This window comes from Aythya ferina (assembly GCF_964211825.1).
Source record: "Aythya ferina genome assembly, chromosome: 2".
NCBI lineage: Eukaryota > Metazoa > Chordata > Aves > Anseriformes > Anatidae > Aythya > Aythya ferina.
Window position 1 is genome coordinate 114,357,191 of NC_140297.1, and position 12,832 is coordinate 114,370,022.

The following is a 12,832-nucleotide window of genomic DNA, read 5'->3' on the forward strand; positions in this document are numbered from 1 at the left end:
AAAGCATGACAAGGAAAGATCAGCCATTTGACAATGAAGCAACATCCTGAGCCTGAAGCACAATACTATTGAGTAAGCATCAGAGAAAATGTTTTATTTCTTCACCCAGGATACATTCTCTTTTCTCTCTCTCCTACCCGCCTAGCAGTGGAGTTTGACTTGATGTTAACCTAGAGAAGTTTAGCTTGGGGTGTCCTAGACTGGATTCCATTTCTTACACAGCTCTGTAACTGTACGTCCAACATTTATAACATTTACTGTAAGTCCTAGTTTCATCCCACTCAGATATCAGTATTGAATGGAGGCAGCTACCCATGGGCTTTAGGATCTCAAAATGCCCTTTTGCAGTCAACAGACAGAAAGAGAGACACTCGAGACTATTCAAAGAGCCAAAGTATGACTCACCTTCTGGAGCTCTCATCCTCCACTTATTGTAAAGGAAACTGAAAATAGGTACACTCTTAAGACAGGTGGCTAAAGGTAGGTGGAAAGATTCCCACCAAAATACTTTACATATTCCTATGCTTTTGCAACTCCTCCTCCCTACCAGAAGTGAAGGTTCAAGTGAAGGTTTTTTTCTCCACAATGTTTGTTATACTGTTTTCAAAAGCTGTTCCTACCACAGTCTTCCAGGCAGCATGAGCAAGAAAATTTATCTGGCTACAATGCTGGCTGCCTCCAAATAATGTCTTATCAAGTAATTATCAGAAAATATATCTTTGTTTATCCAATAAGAATGTTGCAATCATGCAAGTCCTAAGATTTTTATTTTTCAAAGACACCATGGTGCCTATAAGGATATAATGAATTTTCACTTTATTTTTTCATCACATGCACTAATTCTCTTGCTACATATACGAGTGGGCCAGTGCTACGAGTTAGTTTAGTGCAGCATTTCGGTAATGAAAGTCAGAGACTTTTAAAGCTTTAGAATATATATCGAAAGGCTATATTTTTAAAACTAACACCTTTTCATTTAGGCATGTAAAACTAGTGTTCCCCTTTTATCTAATTTCCTGCCCCTTTTATTAGCGATTCAGTTACAGCTCTTTTCTGCAAGGAAGTGGCAGTTCAGTAGTTCAGTGGACCAAAAAGTAATGTAATATTTTGCTAGTTTTGTTGGGAAAGTAGTATAGTAGTACTATTACTAATGAGGAACATATTCATTCTACGCCTGGACTTTTCTTTAAAACATTAATGAAAAAATAGCAAGTACAGCTCTGCACATTGTTGCACTTGCACAATCCATTGGAATTAATGAGAGGTGAATATGGTTACCTAAAGATACATCAGAGCTCTGTGGTTGCGCTGATTCTATTGAAGAGCTTCAAGCTTGTTCTATTCACTTACAGGAATAATTTAGACTGACACACGTCAGTCATGTTCTGCATAAAAGGTCCGTTATATTTCCTTAGTTGGTGGACAACAGAATTAGACATTGGTCCAGCTTGGAGCCCCAGCCAACATGCATCTTCATTTTGTAAAAGTTTAAAACACAAACCTGACCCTGAGCTAATTAGATTCCCCCTCACCAAACTGAGTTTCCAAGTCTCATTTCTTCCTTCAGAAAAATCTGAGAGAAAGGATTCAATTAGTTAGAAAATTAAAAATCTTATTTGTATAATTTGATTTAAAGTTTATAGAGGAAAAACCTGGCTTGATGTGATTATTAAATCATCATTTGATGATCACTGAAATACACTGGAATCTTTCTTTAATCATGAGCATTAAAAAGTCTTTGTTTTTGATTGTTGTGTTCCAGGACACCTGACTTCGCTGCGATGACTGTGATCAGAATTTCACCTGCCTAGCCACAGTAAGTTCTGGTTTTGTAATAATTTTATGGGTAATTTCCTTTTCTCTCTTAAATTCACCCTTAAGCTCTTTTTTCACATCTATTATTTTAATGCCTGAGTTTTTATTCTCATGGTTTTCTTTCCACTTTTTTTCCCTTTTTTCTTCTGCTTCATTCTTTTGCTGTTCTTCTTTTTTGCTTAGTCTAACATTTATTGTGGTTTATTTTTAGGATACATGCATATTTGGGATGGAATTATAATCTGAACATTTATATACCAAGTATATGTTTTTGTTGGAGAAATATATAATGGAAAAGTGTTCTTGTTCTTCTGAGAAATGCCCATCACAAATTGCAGGCTGCAGTTCAATGAATCTTCTACTGTTTTAACAAAACACTGAAAGCGGGCAAAGTACAATAGGATAATTTTTTAAAATATGACAGTTTGTCCTAGGGTCAAAAATATCGTGAATGTTGGTCTTTGGCTGTTTTGCATATGTCAGAATCTTAGACCGAAATACCATTCAAATGTCAATAACACACTTTGCAAAGAGCATAGAACAGATATACTGTAAATAATCACATTGAGAGGAAATAACGCACTTGAAACTGGAAATTCCTTCTTTACTTTTAGGCAGATTTCTCAGTTTATTTTAACGATAAAGATATCTATTGCCCTTTAAAGTACAGTATTAATAGGTTGTTTAATTTCATTGTCCTTTTCTCCCACACGTATTTTTGCAGATTAACACCTACTGGTACACTTTTCAAACCCTTAAATCTCCAATTTTCAGAGTGCTCTTCTCTCTTTGTTTCTGGATGGTGGTCACCAAGTACAAAACCCACTAGAATAAACAGTTTGTGAACACAAGTTCCACGGGTTTTGCTGTTACTTGAACATGCACGTAGGTCCAAAATTGTGTAGGCTTAAAAATCCCACTGGGTTGAGACCTGTTTAAAAAAAAAAAAAATTGCCATGGCCAATTTTATTTTAAATCTAAAATAACTGGATCGGATTCAAAAGAACCATTACAGAGTGACTGATTGAGTAAGGATAGGCATGGGCATATATTTAAAGTAAGGCACCCACATGAGCCAAAGAGACATACCAATACACAAACACACTCTAGCACTATGCAACTCTAGTAATTTTTTACTTTTACCTTTGCTACATTAATCCACAATGTTTATTTTTTCATGACTAGTCTATTTTGTTCAATGTAGAAAATCCACTATGAATAGCAGAAGTTTCCAAAGACAGGATTAGGGAGAGGGGAAGTTGTTGAGTTTTAGAAGGGGGTTGTTTGTGTATTTGTTTTCTTACAACTGGCAGAACCCCAGCAGCTATTCTCCAGAAATTTCACAAGAAACATTCATATGGGTAGGAAATATACTGGCAAGAAATGGCAGATGAAAGAGTTATGTACTGCTGAATGAGAGTTTTGCACCTGCACATTGCTTAAGTTGGAGAACATGCTATTAATATAATCACAATAGCATAACCACCAGGATGCATAGTCGTCTACCAAGAAGATTTCGTTTTGAGACTTCATGGACACTCTTGGCATTAGTGCAAATCAAGGAATTGAATCAATTCAAACATGCACTAAGTGAAAAGCAAAAACAAATTTATCGGGATATCACATTTAAAACTAAGATGAGAACTGTGTAACTGAGTCCAGACTGGTCTGCTGAAGGTCAAAGGACACTAGTGCAATTATTGGCAGGGATGCCCAGTAAGTAGGGTCAGAGAAGCCCTGTTTCAGACTCATTGACCGGGTTATGTTTTATTTCTACTCTATTTATGGAGAAACCATTCTTTTTTCCCCTCAGGGTCATCAAACTTAGGCTGGAGTAAAGCTGTTCAAAAAACTATGGAACATTTTTTGGGGTAGGGATTTGGTAATTCACTGAAATCAAAATATTTCCAATGCATATCAAAACATATCAACAACGTTTCAAAACAAGTGTTGTCCCAGTTTCGAAACCTGGAAGCCCTGAGGTCTCTAGTTCAAAGGTAGACTACTTGGTGGGCCGTCCTGCAATGACATACCATCAATCCTCTATCCTGGCAGTAGGGGAGTTGAGCAATGATCTGCCAGCCACGCAGAAGTCCTGTGGAGCCCTGCAGGATTCCAGAAAATCTTAGCCAAAATCCAACTGTCCCTGCAAAAAGTTTAGGTTTCAATCAATTGCCAAGGTCTCTCTGAAGATTGCCAAGAAGCTTTACTTTTCAGACCGGTTCCATCAGCTTTTCTCTGTAGAAATATGTTTGTTTGTTTGTTTGTCTTCAAATAAATCATTTTGCCTCAAGTAAACAGATAGATCACATAAGTCCTACAACAAAAGGTTTACTTCCCCTGGATCTGTTCCTGGACCAGGTTTTAGGCACAGATGGAGGTGTGCAGTTCTGACTTTCCAAGCTGGCTAACCTCTTTGCCATGCTGTCAGTCCCCTCCTTACTGAATTTCACCTTGAGTGATTTAAGCAGACAAAAGGAGGTAATGCCAAATTTGGACCCTCTTCTAGTGGGATCTGAATCATCAGGAAAGCAAGAGAAAACATAATTATCAGGACATTATTTAAATCAACTAAAACAATATCCATTAAAAATGATACTACAATAGAGTATGCAACCTCTGTTACTATCTCCTATGAGTACTATGGCATACCAGCACAGATAATAAAACAGCAATCGTAGGAGCCCCCTGGGGAGGGAGATGCTGAAACTTTGCCCGACTGTGGTATACGAGCTGCTGCCCAGCCATGCTGCAGTTACCTCACTCACAGCTCAGGCCAGGTTCTGCTACGTGATAGCTAGGCCAGACTCCATCGGGAGCCATGGGAGCCACCTACTCGTCTGGGAGGTCACTGTTTAATCCACCAGAAGGCTAAAATACAGAGCAAGGGTTGTGATCTTAAGGAAGACAAAGACGCAACATCCCTAGAAAAAGTATTTCTTGACAGATAAATCAACATGTCACACATCAATATGTTATCAGTGGCAATGTCTTCTGATGTTTGCTTTCTCTGCTTTGTGCACTGCAACATCTACTGAATAGTGAGGAATAGTGTGCGGGGAAGACCTTTTTAATTTGCATGCTCATCATTTTAATGTCATCTGAACAACTAACCTACCACCTATATCATTCTGCTATTAAAGAGCATAAATAAAAATTTTATTAAACCTCAATTATAGAGTACTCATCCAGATTGCTGACAGTCAGTAAATGCCTCAGAAATCTCTCCCATTTCTTTACAGAGACTGGAATTCAGCAGTGCAGTGAACCAGATTATAAAAGCAGCATATCTGCCCCAAAATGATTGTGCTTGTTCTTTGCACTAATGTAGCTAAAATGCACATTCTGGACAGCAGGCTGGCACCAGGCCGTGAAAGGTATTCGCCATTTTGTGAAACAAAAGAGCCATCCATAATCTTTTTTGTTTCCAGATAATAAAAGGAAAGTCTCATTTTGCAACTATAAAAAAAAAAAAAAAAAAAAAAAAAAAAAAGTTAAAGCAGCACAGCTGTAAGCAGAAATCCAGTCCACTTGTGGTTTGAAGAGCTCCACGCCTACTGTACATAAAATAATACACTGGTATCATTAGCATAGACAACAGCTTGTTTTCAATTTGGCTGCAGATAATGAAATTATCCCCCAAATTACCATAAAGTGGAACAAATAAACACAAAAGCAAACTCTTTTTTTCTTTTTTCTTTTTTTTTCCCCCCTTCAGCAGCACTGGCTTTCAGCTATTTAGAATAAAAGCAAAGCTTCTGTTTTTCCAGAGCTCCGGCTTGACCTCAAGCAGATAAAGAACGCGACATGACAAACATGCAGCAAAGAGTTACTGTGTCCTTCCCCCCTGGCCTCTGTTTACATTAGGAAATGTACCCGGGGAGGAGGGAAGGGGAGGCAGGAGGGCTGCCTTTCAGCGCCACGCTCAGCTCCGCTGGCTCCGGCTGGAGCTGGCCCCTGTTTCTGAGTAAGCTTACTCCACTCCAGATGTGCCTCGGCTCCAGCGTGGCTGCCATGTACAGTAAATCGGCATCTGAGGGCTCGTCAATCTGTGGGGTAGAGCAATTGCGGTCTCGCCAGGCCGCCCCACTGGCACAAACAGAAATCTCCGCTGCTGAACTGGGAAAGAAGGAGGGAGAGGGGCGGCGGGGAGGGTAGGAGGCAAAGTAACGGGGAGCAGCGTGCGAAAGGTGAGGGCTGGGATGTGTCAGCTCCCAGGAGGAGAAGGGGAAGAAATAAACACTAACAGCCAGCCGGGGAAATGTTCTTAATGCGTTTGTAAATTTACTTGTAAATGTTTTACACTTAAAAAGAAAGGGGAATGCTGCATGTCATTTGGAAATGTTGGCTGTCTATAGGTCCCCATGGATATACTGGTTTAGTAAGACTTGTAACCAGAGCAAGAGAAGCATAAAATAGCTGGGAAAAACACAGCCAATTAGTCTTTACATGTAGATTGTAAAAACAAGAGGGAGAGGGAGAAAAAAGAAAAAAAAAAAAAAAAAAAAAAAAGTTCCCTTAGTAAATTGAGTCCCTCTTGTTTATGTCCCTGGAATAGGAGCACGAAAAAGCAGAGGCAATGACACCTCCGAATCAACGTGCAACCTGCGAAGCAGGCAGTGCTTGCATTCACGGTCCGCTAGGATTTCCTGAGTCTCGCAAGATTTACCTATTTGCTGTCATTGTAAAATACAAATTGTTTCACTAATCAGGCAGTTTGCTTTGGACCTGACCCCAGTTGTACTAACTCCAAGTTGGACGTTCGCTTCTGATCTCCTGCCGCCTACACAGCCGTTGCTAACTGAGTTTTAATAGAATGAGAAAATGATCTTTTCTTTTATAGTAGGTTCAAATGAGCTACCCAGCTTCAAGCTGACTATAGCTGTGTTTTCCTAATCATCAATTTTTTATAGCAATTCTGAGGACCAGAATGCCTGCTCCCCCACCCTTCTCCTCTAACAGCGCCAAGACTAAGAATGTAAATAAGTGTTAAATTGAAACACAGAACAAAAATGGGTCAGATTTAGTGTAATTGAGTCATAGTTAAATTTAGGCTGCTTTTATTTGCTAATGTGCACTTTAACAGCAGCTCTATACGGCATCTCTGAGTAGAATGAGATGCCTCATTTATTTATTATTTTTGTTGTGGTTGTGCCTAAAATTCTCAGCAAAGGCTCCCAGTCTCATTGTGCCATGCACTGTAAAAGATGAGCTCTGCATTTTAAAGGATCTTTGTTACCAGAGAGGCTGTCCTCTGGGTACTGTCAGGATTAAATGGCAGCACCTTAAATGAACAGAAATACTCAGCTGTTCCAAATTTTCAAAAATTGTGAATCAAAGCTGCAAAAAATATGAGGCCACCGGAAAAAAAGTCACAAGATTTTCCAAAGGGTATATGCAGCGTCCTTTCTTGTCTCCTAGTCTGTGAGCTTTTTTAATTCTTCCAAGTCACTGTAAGAGTATGAAAGCTACTTTTTAAAAAGAAATGCTCAGATTTTTTCAGTATCCCATGATCTAAAGAATGGAGGTTTAAAAACATCAAATATCTATAGATTTGAAATACAGACATAAGACTTGGCAATACAACAAACATATGTATATGGGACTCGATTTCCCTTAGTACCACATTGACAGGATTACTACACTCTCTACCCGCTAGAGTAAATCAGTCCTGCAAAGCACAAGGTGCTCTGATTCTAACTGAAAAGAATATATGTAATATATACAATTAAACAATTAAAGTAAATGTGATTACTCTTTTATGCTTACACTTTGTACTGAGTTTTCAAACCTTGGAGGCACAAGTCTGAAAGTGTTGCCTTAGATGCAGGACAACAGAGAAGCACAGCAAGCCCTCAGCAAGCAAGCATGCAGCTGTAGAAAAGCCCAGTCACATCACTAGCTCTTCTCTGTTAGCCAGAAGGAGGCACACCATCTCTCACTTCTTTCTGCCATTTTAGCTTCAAACCCTTGTCTCTACAAGGAGTTCTCTCCATTGCTTTTTACCTCATGCAGGCATTTGCAGCTGTACAAAATGGAGATAAAACAAGTGTATCAAGTTAGGATGGCAAGAGTAGGATCAAAACAACCTCAAAAAAACAAAACAAAACAAAAAAATGGGGTTCTATCTAAAATTAGTCTTGCGAAAGCACCTGTAAATACAAACAAGGGACTTCCTTCACACTGACAGAAATGTAAAATGAGTGATCAAACAGGTGTTTCCAATGGTCAGCCTTTCCATGCAGAAAGGCAACACAGATGAGTCTCATTAGACAGTAGCTGAGTTTAGTGAGGAATGTGACTTTTTCCCACCCAATGTTGCATGAGTGGCCCAGAGGAAATATGATACTTAGAGGACACCAAGAGCAGCACTGTTCTTAGCTCATCCACCACAATAATGGCACTAATTGGAGAATAAGTGAGCATAAAGCTGATAATAGCTGTCTGTAAAGAACCGTGTATGATGGTAAGATGATATGAGACAAAGCTAAGTGACCATGGAAGAATGTATCTAGACGCCAGGACACAAAATGAGTCAAGCATGAAGAGGGTGTTGAAAAAGAGCCACTGAGAGAGATAGGAACAGCAGAGCAAAGTGCAGTATGGCTTCAGAGAATCCCCTCACAGTATTATGGTCCAGACTCCCAGCAGTGGTGCTCCTCCACTTTAGTTTTTGTCATGCTTTTACAACAGAAAATTAAGTCCTTGCTTACAAGTGTGTCACAAGTGAGGTCATTTAACCTCAAGTTTATCACACGTGGTCAGAAAGGAACAATTTCCCTGACAAAGCTTCAAAAAAGATGCTTTGTATTTCCAATAACAACCACAATTTAACCATGCAATAGAATATTGGATCTACTTATTTCCTTGTGTTTTCTTTTATACACATTTCATGCACCTGAAAAGTGAAGGAAGGACAGTACTGGCCAGCTATTGTGTGGGCAGATGTTGTGTAATTTTCCACAAAAGCCTCCCTCTTACACAGACCTCTGACACCTGCACTATTTGGAAGGATTACTTTCTGTATCAGTGAATTTCCCATAGGGGCTGAGAGAAGATGAGCAACAGAGAGCCTGGCTGCAGAGCAATCCCACGGAGTACAGCAGGATGCAACTGTCCTTCCCTACTTAAGGAAGATGCAGTCACCCCATATTCCAGGGAAGGCAAAGGTGGATCATTTCACACATCTACAAAAAAACTGGAGATTAACAAAAGTCTGTTAAGCATCCTTTCTATATATTTTTTCAAATAAAGTCTAGAAGGATGTCTTTTAGAATGCAGAATAAGATGTATTTCAATATAAACTGTGTGTAGTATAAACTATAAACTTGTCATTTCTGTTCATAAAAGAACAATCAGTAAGTCCACAAGCCTATGTATCCTAAATGTACAACACCCCAGTAGCATGCTCTTTATGATGCCTTCAACACCTGCAGAGAAATTACATCAAATCTGTAGCAGCAGTATTAGGTAATGCACCAGAGTTCAATGTTCAAAACATCCTGTTCTTTACATAGCCTCTTGTCTTACACAAAAGCAGTTAAAAATAATTGGGCTTGTTCAAGCGCCAGATTTACAAGCTTGTGTTCATAGACTGTAAGGCTCATCTTGCAAGGTTGTTTTGTTATACCTGTGGGCTGGGGAAGGGGAGGCAGGAGACAGCACAAGAGGGAGGGAAAGCTTTGTGGCTGTGTGTTTTCAAGCTTTCATGACAGAATGAAATCACTTCAACAACTCTGTTTTCATGACAATTAATTGCTTTTCCGAGTAAAAAAAAAAAAAAAGTAAATGTAAAAAAAAAAGTAATAAAGTGAGTAACAGAATTAGCATCCTTTAGCTGGACTAAAGATAGATTAAAGTCATGGAACAATTATATTTGTATTTAGAGATCTGGAGGCTTGGATCAGCTAATTAGTAAGACATGACATTTGCAAAACTTGGATGTTAATCCTGATGATCCCAGTTTTGAACTCATCAATCTTTTGAAATGTTTAGAGAAAAGGAAGTTTGGCTCTCCCCTCAAATTTCACACTAGAAGACTCTATCTGGATTCAGTGCTGAAAGAAAAAAAAAAAAATAGAAAAGACTTTCTGTGGCTCTGGATCTACGGCATCTATGTCCTTATGGTGTATAACATGTACACTGTAATAACTTCAGTGCTAGCTGTTACAAAAGTATGTGAATAATAGGCCCTCTCCTTGTTGGGATCTGGGGTTCCTGTTGCTGAAGGAAATCTGAGCCGAACAATGCAGTCCACTAGTGCCTCCGTGTCTTTGTCACATCGATGAGTCCCATGGCTAAGCTCTTTGCAATCAAGACCCAAATCTGTAATTGGTCACTTTATTCTTATTTTCACATGCTGTTGAGAGCTTCGCTGTTATTCATTCTGTTTATGAAACTCATTTTCACCAGGCAACAACGTATTGATGATATGTTGGCCTGGGAATAAAGGGACCTGGCTCTGCCCATCAGTGAATTCTGTAACCAGCTCCTGGCCTTTGTCACAGAAGCATTTCTTAGGTATAGACTATATTTATAATTATCAGTCTAAATAATGTAAAGACTTTCATTATTGCGGTATTACGGTACTTGGTGATTACAGATAAAAAGCAGTAGGAAAAGTAACTGTAACTTGTATAAAATTAAATTAAATTAAATTAAATTAAATTAAATTAAATTAAATTAAAATAAAATAAATAAAATTATAAATAAATCAGTGCTGCAGGATCAAGCCCCAGGTAACAAACAAGCTGAATTTCAGTATTCCATTGAAGAGTCTTCAGTTCATAGCAGATCAGGCTGGAGCCCAGTTATTTTAGCCCAACACCTACATACAGTCTATTTGTAACATATCCCTCATAGGGCTCTTCCTCTTACTTCCTGTGAATGGGAATATTACAAAACTGCACAGAGGAAGTGGAAGTTTAAGAGCCTTGCAGAGAACAGATGGAAAATGTGATAGGAAACTGAAAAACAAACATATTATGTTTTCATATATGTTAGTTGCACATAACAAAGGTTAACTTCCACTTGTACCTTTCTCTAAAGTTTCTGCCCAGTATTTTTCATTCTTGCACTAGTATTTATATACTGTAAGGTCTTCTCCCAATAACAATAGTAAAAGAGTCTGGTAAATGTTTTATTATCAAAGACAGTAAAAAGTCTTATTTTATGTAGAGGAAATAAGCTGGAATCAATAAAGATATAACTTGTTGTGTCTGTTAACACACTGGAACAAAATTTCTCAATTAATTTTTCCCAAAATGCAGTTCTCTTTACTGGGATTCTCTCGACGATTTTTTACCAAGGTTTTCTCTGCAGGAAATAGTGGACAAACTCCAGATCTCTGAAAGAATGACAAAACAGTATGAAGTACTGGATCTCCCACAAGAATGCTAGAAACTTCACCTCTCATGGAGCTGGGAAAGACCAAACAAAATTTACACACAACCCAAACCCACACTGGGGTCTGGCATTTGATTAATCCCACAGCATTTTCAATCCATCTCATTCCATCTTAGTAACTGCTTTATTTTTTAAAGCAGGCTAGACTTAAAAGATCTTCCTTAGGCCTCTCCTACCTCCGCTGATTTTCAAATTCCTTGCATCCATCAGCACAGCTGAAATTAGAACACTTATTCTGTATTGTAAATTGTGAAATAAAAGTTGGAACATTTTAAGTCTGTAAACATCAAATTATTCTGAATGTTTTGTCTTCTGTAGTTACTAGCCACTAAAGATTGATGTTCCCTTGTAACTCCTTGCTGATTAACACATTCCTCTGGGTGCCTAATTTGTGAGAGATTTACACTGTGCAAACACTGTTTACAGAGAGCACTTGATTCTCTCTAAATCAGTTAGATATGCCTTTTCAGGAACATTTTCTCTTTCAGACTACCAGAAGAGGGGTTTTGTTTTATACCTGCAACAAGGGTTCCAAGACCACATTGCCTCTGAGAAGCAACGGGGCAGCTTGGAAATAAAATGGGCTTGCCAGTACTGCCTCATGTATAATTGAAATGCAATTTAAGGGGTCTTCAGAGGAATTTCTCCAGCTCTGGAGGAGGCCGATCAGCAATCTGACCTCCAACAAAGACAACAGAAGGAAGCTCCCTTTGAAAGATAGAGGGGACTTTTTTTTTCTTTGAAAAGCATTCTTAGGTGCCGTCTGCTGATACAGTGCAGACTTATCTCCTGAGGTCCAGACAAGTCTGTGTTACTGATTATGCCAATATACCTCATGCAGTTCTCACTGCTCTTATCTAAGAATGGGAAAAGTCAAGGAGAGCAAGGGAAAAACAAAACAGAACCCTATCCAAAGGAGAAGTTTATCTTTAGAAGTGTTCGAAATACATCCAAAGAAATTCCTCTGCATATATGTTAAAGTTCTAGAATTTTACTGTGTTTTTATTCTCCATTAAAAAATGAGGCAACTTTGTGAACAAAAAGTGAGCAAAATATGTCTATAAACCTGGTGGACACATGTACAAACAGGTCATTCTATTTGCAGTCATGCATTGTGTTTGAAAAACGAGCATTTGTATCTAAAGTTATACCTGAAGTCATGATGTGTTATAAAGGCAAATACTGAGTCCTGCATCTGGGACAGCCTGGGTGCCAACTGATTAGAGAGCAGCTTCACAAAAAGGATCTGGGACTACTGAAGGGAAAACTGAACATGAGTCAGCAGTGTGCCTTTGCAGCAATAAAATCCAGCCTCATACTGGGCTGCTTTATTAAGAAAATAGGCAGCAACTCAAAGGAAATGATTATTCCCCTCTATTCAGCACTTGTGAGACCACATCTGGAATACTGTATCTAATCCTGGGACCCTGACAAACTGGAGCAAGTCAAGCTGAGGGCCACCAAGGTGGACAAGGGGCTGCAAAACATGACATGTAAGGACAGCTGAGGGAGCTGGATTTGTTTGGCCTGGAAAAGGGAGAGCTAAAGGAGAGGGTTTCACTTCCATTTTCACCTACCTAATGGGTGGTCACCGAGAGACTGTTCTTGGAAG

General features: G+C 38.9%; 1 long non-coding RNA gene across 1 annotated transcript; it reads right to left on the minus strand.

Annotated features, from left to right (window-relative positions):
• Positions 1-2,349: 2,349 nt before the first annotated feature.
• On the minus strand, positions 2,350-7,834 carry LOC311432432. Its single transcript, XR_014690061.1, has 3 exons — positions 7,585-7,834; positions 3,849-3,961; positions 2,350-2,746 (listed from the first exon to the last, which is right to left on the minus strand). It is a non-coding gene; the product is annotated as an uncharacterized lncRNA (long non-coding RNA).
• Positions 7,835-12,832: the final 4,998 nt, after the last annotated feature.